At 41.7% G+C, this 8,918-nt stretch overlaps 1 long non-coding RNA gene across 1 annotated transcript; it reads left to right on the plus strand.

Annotated features, from left to right (window-relative positions):
- Positions 1-1,189: 1,189 nt before the first annotated feature.
- LOC126941194 (uncharacterized) lies at positions 1,190-7,521 on the plus strand. The gene is made up of 3 exons (XR_007721133.1): positions 1,190-1,391; positions 3,870-4,038; positions 7,044-7,521. It is a non-coding gene; the product is annotated as an uncharacterized LOC126941194 (long non-coding RNA).
- The last annotated feature ends 1,397 nt before the right edge of the window (positions 7,522-8,918 follow it).

The following is an 8,918-nucleotide window of genomic DNA, read 5'->3' on the forward strand; positions in this document are numbered from 1 at the left end:
ACACTAATTAAGAAGTATGCCAGTAGCTGTGGGCTGCTCAAATAAAACGCTATCTTTTCTTCACTCTGTTGACACAGAGATACAAATAAGGTTCCAGAAAGATTGGAAAGGAGAGAGTGTGGGGACTGTAATCTTGTCTTTCCGGTATGTTTGCCAAAATCAGATAACACTAAGAAGGAACTGGTTCAAAACCACCAAAATGCATTGTTAAATGAGGGCTGCACTGTGTTTTCCTTAAGAAAAAAAAGTCATAGAGCTCAAATCTTTCAAATTCTCACTTCTTTACTATCATAATTTTGTATTAGTTAGAAAGAAAATAGTTATACTAAGAATTATTTGCCATGGCTTATGTATAGTTTTACAGATGATTTATTGTGAAAAACAAAAAACACTTTAAAGAAATCTATGATAAGATAAATCTCTGTAGATTATTTTATAAAGTGGTGAAATGAATTTAAGAACAATTCTGGGTTGTTTTTTTTTTTTTTGAGATGGAGTTTTGCTCTTGTTGCCCAGGCTGGAATGCAATGGTGTGATCCCAGCTCACTGCAACCTCTGCCTCTTGGGTTCAAGAGATTCTCCTGCCTCAGGCTCCCAAGTAGCTGGGATTACAGGCATGTGCCACCACACCCGCTAATTTTGTATTTTTAGTAGAGACAAGGTTTCTCCATGTTGGTCAGGGTGGTCTCAAACTCCCGACCTCAGGTGATCCATCCGCCTCGGCCTCCCAAAGTGCTGGAATTACAGGCGTAAGCCACTGCGCCTGGTCGAACAATTCTGTTTTAAAGATGTTACCATTAGTAAAACATTGTAGGCAAATTCCTCATTTCAGGAAGCCTAAGGGTGTCCTTGAAGGCTGAGAGTGCCTCTCTGTCTGGACACTTGGGTAGGGAGATTTGTGTCAATTGTGTAACTCTAAGAGGTAAGAGTGCAGTTTTGTCACATGGATATATTGCATAATGGCAAAGTCTGGGCTTTTAATGTAACCATCACCTGAATAACGTACATTGTGCCCATTAAGTAATTTCTCATCCTTCGCTCCCCTCCCACCCTCCTACCCTGCTGAGTCTCCAGTGTCTATTATTCCACACTCTATGTCCATGTGTACACATTATTTAGCTCCCACTTAAAAGTGAAAACACGCGGTATTTGATTTTCCGTTTCGAAGCTGTTTCACTTAAGATGCTGGCCTCCAGTTCCATCCATGCTGCTGCAAAAGACATGATTTCATTCTTTTTTATGGTTTACAGTCAGATGTTGGATGAGACATGAGAACCTGGGAGAGTCTGGGGAGCTGGGAGCAGAGCAACCATGGTGGAATAGAGGCAAAGGAAATGAACAAGGTCTTCAATTCCCTGTGTCACTCCTTGCTGTGTCCCCTGGACCCTAAGGTAGATGCAAACTATTTTAAATTAAATGGATGAGAAATGGAGCTGATACATACCTTTGAGCCTAATAGCCCTTCTTCCTATGGTGAAAGTGGAGTTTGCTTTGTGGTGATGGTTAGAAAGTTAGTGTCTACCCAGGCCCCTGCCTACTCACCTCCTTAAGCAGCAGGGTTTTTCTTTGTCAAGTTCCTTATGACTTTCAAATCTTCTCTTTTGGAGTGAAATAACAGTCATGATTCTAATTAATACTGTTTGAGGATTTACAATGGGCCAGGCACCAAGAGCTTTACTTGTATTACTTTATTTAATCCTCACAACAACTCCAAGAGATTATTCCCATTTTATAGGTGAGGAAACTCAGATAGTAAGAGGTTCGTTCAGTCAGTCATCCAAGACCAAAGAGCAGGTAAGTGGTGGTGAAAGCAGGATCCAAATTGTATGTCCTTGAAGAAGACCAAAGTTGGAGCCTTCTAGATAGTTCTGGGAAACCCATAAAACAGCACAGGAATAGAGAGGCCAGGCCAGCCTGAGAGCTTGCCTTGAAGGTCAGAGAAGGATAGAGCTTAGGTAGGTGTGGGAGAGGTGAAGCTTAATTCCGTGCCTATCTAGGAACACTCAGCAACCAGATGCAATGTTCATGTTTATTATGTGTATTTAATGGTAGTTTGTGTTAGTTAAGAATGATTCATCCTGTACAGTATTTAATATCACCCAAGGAGGCTGAGGAAGATATGCACAGATGTTGAGAGGCAGGAGTAGTAACAGATAAGTACCCTATTTGGTATAAACCTAGCTACATCACTTAGAGTTTAGGAAAATTGTGTTTGCAACTGACAGAAGATCCAAGTAGCAAAAGTTTAAGCAAGATAGAAATTTACTTTCCTTTTACATATTAAAAAAGTTTGGAAGCCCAAGGCTGGCAGAGCAGCTTCATGAAGTTCTCTGGATGTAGGTTCCTTCTCTCTTGCTGCTCCAAACATCTCAGGGTGTAGTTTCCATCTTATGGCACAAGACAGCTACCTGGACTCCAGCCATCATATGCACAACCCATTCTATAGGAAGAAGGAGTACATGGGAGTCATGTGGTACATCTACTTATGTGTCATCGGCCAGAGCTTAATCTTTGACTTTGTTATACCATTATTATGATGAAAAAATCCCACTGAAAGTGTTGCTATGAAAGGATAGCAACATGTAATAAATTATTCTCTCCAAGTACCACTTTTATTTTCATTAGACCTCTTGGATTCATAGCACCTTCACTCCAGAATTTTATTTTTATGCAGATACCATACAAATAGGTGAAAGAACTATTTCAGGTAGATGAAAGTTTGGGGAATTTTCTGTAATGTTAAAGCCACAAGACAGAGATCCTGGCTTGAGCTTTTGGACCAAATCTCTGTTTGTTCACTCCTCAAAAAAATGGCTAAATATAGGTGAGATACTGGTTTTTGAATAATTGTAAGATGAATTGCTTTATTCCAGTCTCAGCGTTTATGATTGGAAAAAAGCACACATGTAGAGAAAAATATACTCTATGTTAAGTAGCAAAATCTACAACTTAATGAAGGGTAGAATATTTAGTTACACAGAGCCTTTGAAGTACAGAATATTAAAGCTTAAGTAAATTAAGCTAGTTATTCAAGAGGCAAGATGTTATCAGTTAAAGTTGTTTGTTGTTTTTACATTGCAAGTAAACAACACTGACATGGGTTAACATAAGCAGGGAGAATTTAAAAAGTAATTCGTTGGAAGATAAATTTACAGTGAGCTTACTGAATCCAAGAAAAAGTAAAAATTGCAGATGATCATATCTGCAGAAAACTCCCCAACAATTCATGACATCAGGAAAGACATTCACCAGGGAATATGTTGGTCTCTTTAGATTCTCCAGAATGAACTAGATTTATACATTTTCCATATTTGGGTCACTGCTCTCTAGATACAAATTTCCAGGAAGTCTGACCCACTGAACTGGGATCTGGTGCCCACCAATTGGCCAGGAGATGATGTGGTGCCTTGACCAACAAAGCTACCAAAACTGGATGCACAAGTGGTGGGGTGGTTTCCCACAGTAAAATTAGGATACTTATAGCAAGATAAGGGTGTAGGGACACTGGCAGCTAAAGATGACAGATGGCTGACTACCTACATGCACAGAGAGTGACTTAACTTGAATCTCAAAAGGACAGGAAAAAACACGGAGACTCGGGTTTAGGGTGGTTAAAAAGTACTAAGACCATGAGCAAGTCTGACTAACTCATGTAGAAGTTCCTTATTTCATTAAACCAACCCCGTAGCTGCAATGTCAAAAGGATCCCTTGGTCCCCAGTAACAGAAAAAAAGCAGGGCTAAAGAGGAGGGAGGGAGAAACAGAGGGAGGAAGAGAATGAGAGGGAATGAAGTGTGTGGCATCGTGGGGCCTGGCTCTACTTAAAATTCTGAAATAAAAAACAGTCCTTCCATGTTTTTTTCTGGAAGGTGCAATGCTCTTGACTACCACTGGGCATCAACAAATGGAGCTACCTTAACATATCATCTTGGGGACCTGGTGACACATCTGTGTTGTGACAGTATCACGAGGAGCCAGTGTTTCATCTTCAGTTTGGATGAGCTGGTAAAACCAAGAGCTTTAGAGGCAAGGAGGCCTGTGAGTCAAATCTCACTTGTTTAAACCTAGGAGAGTTATTTAATCACTATTTCCTCTGTTAATTTGAGATTTCTATAGCTACCAATTGAGTGCAGGTTGAGTATCTCTGATCGAAATGCTTGAGATGAGACGGTTCAGTGTTTGTATTTTTTCATATGTTGGAATATTTCTATATACATCATGAAATGTCTCAGGGATGAGACCCAAATCTAAATGCAAAATTTATGTATGTTTCATATGCATTTTATACATAAAGCCTAAAGGTAATTTTATCCAATATTTTAAATAATTTTGCATATGAAAAATAGTTTTGACTGCAACCTGTCATGTGAAGTCAGGTGTGGAATTTTCCACATGTGACATCACACCAGTGCTTAAAAACTTTCAGGTTTTGGAGCATTGTGGATTTCAGATTTTTGGATTAGGGATGCTCCACCTGTGTGTGTCCTGACTACCTCTGAGGCCTGGCAAGCTGTGGTTCCTCCATCTGCCCTCTGACTCCATCATTTTCCACTTCACTCATGCTCACTTGGCTCCATCCACACTCACCCTGATGGTTTTTTGTTTTGTTTTGTTTTGTTTTTTGTTTGAGACGGAGTCTCGCTCTGTTGCCCAGGCTGGAGTGCAGTGGCGCAATCTCGGCTCACTGCAAGCTCCGCTCCCCGGGTTCACGCCATTCTCCCGCCTCAGCCTCCTGTGTAGCTGGGACTACAGGCGCCCGCCACCACGCCCGGCTAATTTTTTTTTTTTTTTTTTAATGTATTTTTAGTAGAGACGGGGTTTCACCGTGTTAGCCAGGATGGTCTCGATCTCTTGACCTCATGATCCGCCCGTCTTGGCCTCCCAAAGTGCTGGGATTACAGGCGTGAGCCACCGCGCCCGGCCTCCCTGATGATTTTTAAGCAGGCCGGGCACAATAGGAAGCTAGAGAATTATGACCCAAGTCAGGGAGATAGTTGAAGCCGGCTCATGCTGTGGGATCTGAAGAGACCACCCTCTTCCCTGGGGCCTGTCTTTCCAGAGGCCTGAGGTCGATTAGTCTTTGAGGGAATTTTTGCAAAAATGCTTGTCTTAGTTTCCTCGAGGTGCAGTAGAAACTGCGGAAACTTAGTGTCTTGAAGCAATACAAATTGGGCTGGGTGTGGTCGTTCATGCTCGAATCCCAGCATTTTGGGAGGCCGAGGCAGGTGGATCACTTGAGGTCAGGAGTTCGAGACCAGCCTGGCCAACATGGCAAAACCCCGTCTTTACTGAAAAAACAAAAATTAGTCAGGCATGGTGGCCCATGCCTATGATCCCAGCTACTCGGGAGATAGGGGCAGGAGAATCACTTGAACCTGGGAGGCAGAGGTTGCAGTGAGCCGGATAGCGCCACTGCACTCCAGCCTGGGCGACAGAGCGAGACTCCGTCTCAAAAAATAAAAAATAATAAAAAATAAAAATAAAAAAGGAAACAATACAATACAAATTGAATATCTTAAGTTCTGACGTCTTCCTGGGCTAAAATCAATGCGGGGACAGGGCTGTGCTCCCTTCTGGGAGCCTTTGGGGAGAAATCATTTCCTTGTCCTTCTCATTTGCTGGAGGCTTCCACACTTTTTGGCTCATGGCCCATTCCTCCTTCTTCAAACCCAGCAATGCAGGACTGAGTCCTCCCCATACTGTTGTCTCTGTGATTTTCTCTTCTGTCTCCCTCCCTGTCCTTATACCTTTAAGGACCTCAATGATTACATTGAGTCCACCTGTATAATTCAGGTTGATCTCTCTATTTTAAGGTCAGATGATTAGCAACCTTAATCCATCTGCCACCTTAATTCCCCCTTGGCATATTACCTAACCTAGTTATAGCATCCTGGGATTAAGACATGGTCTGCCTGGTGGAGTGGCTCATGCCTGTAATCCCCGCACTTTGGGAGGGGGAGGTGGGTGGATAATTTGAGGTCAGGAGTTCAAGATTAGCTTAGCCAACATGGTGAGACCCCATCTCTACTAAAAATACAAAAATTAGCCAGGCGTGGTGGCAGACACCTGTAATCCCAGCTACTGGGGAGGCGGAGGCAGGAGAATCATTTGAACCTGGGAGATGGAGGTTGCAGTGAACTGAGATCATACCATGGCACTCCAGCCTGGGTGACAGAGAGAGACTCTGTCAAAAAAAAAAAAAAAAAAAAAAAAAAAAAAAAAAAGAAAAAAAAAGAAAAGACATGGTCATCTCTAAAGAGGGGCATGTTATTTTGTTTATCCCATTAATAATGTCTAATTTCCACTTTTTCTTCGACTCATTCTTCCAATACCTTATTTTAATTTTTTCTGTTATGTGAACCCATTAGTGTTGGTTACTTCTGTCTGGATCATTTCCCCCAAGATACAGCAGGTCCCTCTTGCTCTCCTTGTGTTTGTTAAAGTGTCACCTTCTCAATGAGATCTTCAGACATATTCTTGCCACACTCCAGGATTCCTGAACCTCTTTACCCTAATCAATTATTTTCTAGCTCTCGTCACCTTCTACCTTATTATATAATATGTCATACTTATTTACTATTATATTTTTTTTCAGTCTTCAGTCATTTGAACAGTATGTCTTTGACATAACAGGTACTTAATAGATAATTTGATGAATGACTGAAAAGTGTGGCTGTTAGGATTAAATACAATGAACAGTAACAACTTGTGCCCAGCTCTTAAGACATCTTCTGGCAAGTAGGAAGTGCTCATGCAATGCTCACTCTTATTTCTAATTCCCGACTATCTCTGACTTCTAGACTTCTTCATGCCAAATCCTTCGGTCCAAATTTGAGGATAGCACAAATGTTGCTAACAAGCCCCAAGAAACTTAACTTTAAGTGTTTCTTTGGCTAGAAAGTAAACTTTAATTCTTTGAAAGCCACAAAAATCTTTTAAACAAGGCAGAATTACCATATTGGCCTTGTCTTTCTGGAACTGTTTAGAATGAATGAACAAATCATGCATTTATGCACCAGAAATTCGGTTTGCTTTTCCTTTAGAGTAACGGCTCTCTGCTCCTGAATGTGAGAGGCCCCATCAGCCGCCTTAAGATTCCAGGCAACTGCAGCAGCTGTCACAAAGCATTGAGGAATGTGGTCAGAAAGCCGCTAAATGAAAAAAGGGTCTCAGGAAGGCAAGAAGGAGGGAACGGCCCTAAGTGCCATGTGAGGAATGGGGCTTTTTCAAATCAACTCCTCTAAAGAACCACTTCCCTGAATCTGTTGAAAGTGTAAAGTTTTCACCCTGCAAATCAGAGAAGTTCAAGTTTATACTCTAGGTAAAGAAGGTTTCCTTAAAGTAGGCCAGCAGCTGCAGCTCTCAGAAGAAAAAGAGGAAGACAATACATTTTGTTGCTTCGGTTCTGCGGTGGCAGGTGCACACCAAGGGGCATGGCCTCCAGAAGGAACAGGGGCTTGGCTGGAGAACTGTCAATTAATCATCCAGGAGAATGCCCCTGACAGCAGGGAGAAAACTCCCATTCATTTCCTCAGGATTGTGCTGCGGCCACTAAATGCAATGTTTCTACAAATAAGAATTCATCTGCTCCTGGCTCCGGGGGTCATTTGTTTGCTCCTGTGTGTTGTGGAACAAGACCTGCTCTGCATCCACACAGGCCTGTGCTGCGTCCTCGAACACAGTTGGTGCATTCCCATCTAGTTTTCCTCTTACTGTGCCCCATTTTGAATGTACCCCCTCCTCTCATCTCGGCCTCATGTAAATTCTATGCATCCTTTACAACCCCACCAAGTTCCACTTCCTCCTGCAGCTGCATCTTTTGATTTCTTTCCCCTTTACCCTATTTTGTAAGTCAAGTGATCATGTATTATATGTATAATGATAAACAGTGAAGACCTGGCATTAAAAATGCCCCACTTTCCCGTTTACTATCTGTACCACCTTGAGGAAGTAGTCACTTCACCTCTTTGAGCCTCTGGTTCCTTATCTTTAAGGTGGGGATTTCATCTAATTCAGAGTGGCCATGAGGGTTGGAAGAGATAACCTATGAAAATTCTCCCAGGCCTCTTTGGCCTCATAATTGCAAAGTAAATAGCAGTTGAATCTGAAACTACTGTCCTCAGGATGGTTCAGACGCTAAACTAGAGTCTGGCATTTTAAAATCATTTCTGTGAGGGTGGGCAGGGGGTGGGGGATGGTTACACAAGCTCCTTGGGATGCAAGTTCTGTAGAGCAGTGCCCTTGTCAGAATGGGCTTGAGTAGAACGGGCTCCTCATTAGCACCCACTGAATATTCCACCCCATGGTTTCAATTACTTTTTTTCTTCTAGATTTACATTTTGTCTCCCAACTGCATTATACTCTTCTTGGGGTCAGGAGGACGGCTTTTACAGAATTTATGTTCCACCCAAGGTCTCTGCCCTATTAAGTGCTCGATAAATCTCCTGGCTCATGGAAAACATTGTTATGGATAGCACACTGTGAGGTGTACTTCCTTCCCTGGACTGCTTATTGTTCACCGTTCACAACATCTGATTTATATGTATGTTTGGCAATTAATTGCTATGTGCCATCTACCATTTAAAACCCAAGCAGAGAGAAATTGTGCTTATAAGAAAAGAAAAAATAGAAAGAAAAGTCATACTTCTCATGTTTATAAAATACGAATTCTGGCATTGATGTCTTTACCACACTAGAGTAAATTGGTCCTTTAATTGTTCAAGATTTCCACATCAATAAATAACTTTATTTATAAAAACTCTCCTCTTATATAAGGTGATGTCAGGTACGCTGATGCAATCAAGAAATGCTCTCTCTGGACTCTCAATGTGGTGCCCTTGGAAAATCAGTTTAATTTGGTATTCTCACATAGGGTAGAGAAAATGAAGACTGCTTAGTTGGATCTTCATGGTTGACTT

This window comes from Macaca thibetana, chromosome 18 (genome assembly GCF_024542745.1).
Source record: "Macaca thibetana thibetana isolate TM-01 chromosome 18, ASM2454274v1, whole genome shotgun sequence".
In the NCBI taxonomy this organism is placed as follows: domain Eukaryota; kingdom Metazoa; phylum Chordata; class Mammalia; order Primates; family Cercopithecidae; genus Macaca; species Macaca thibetana.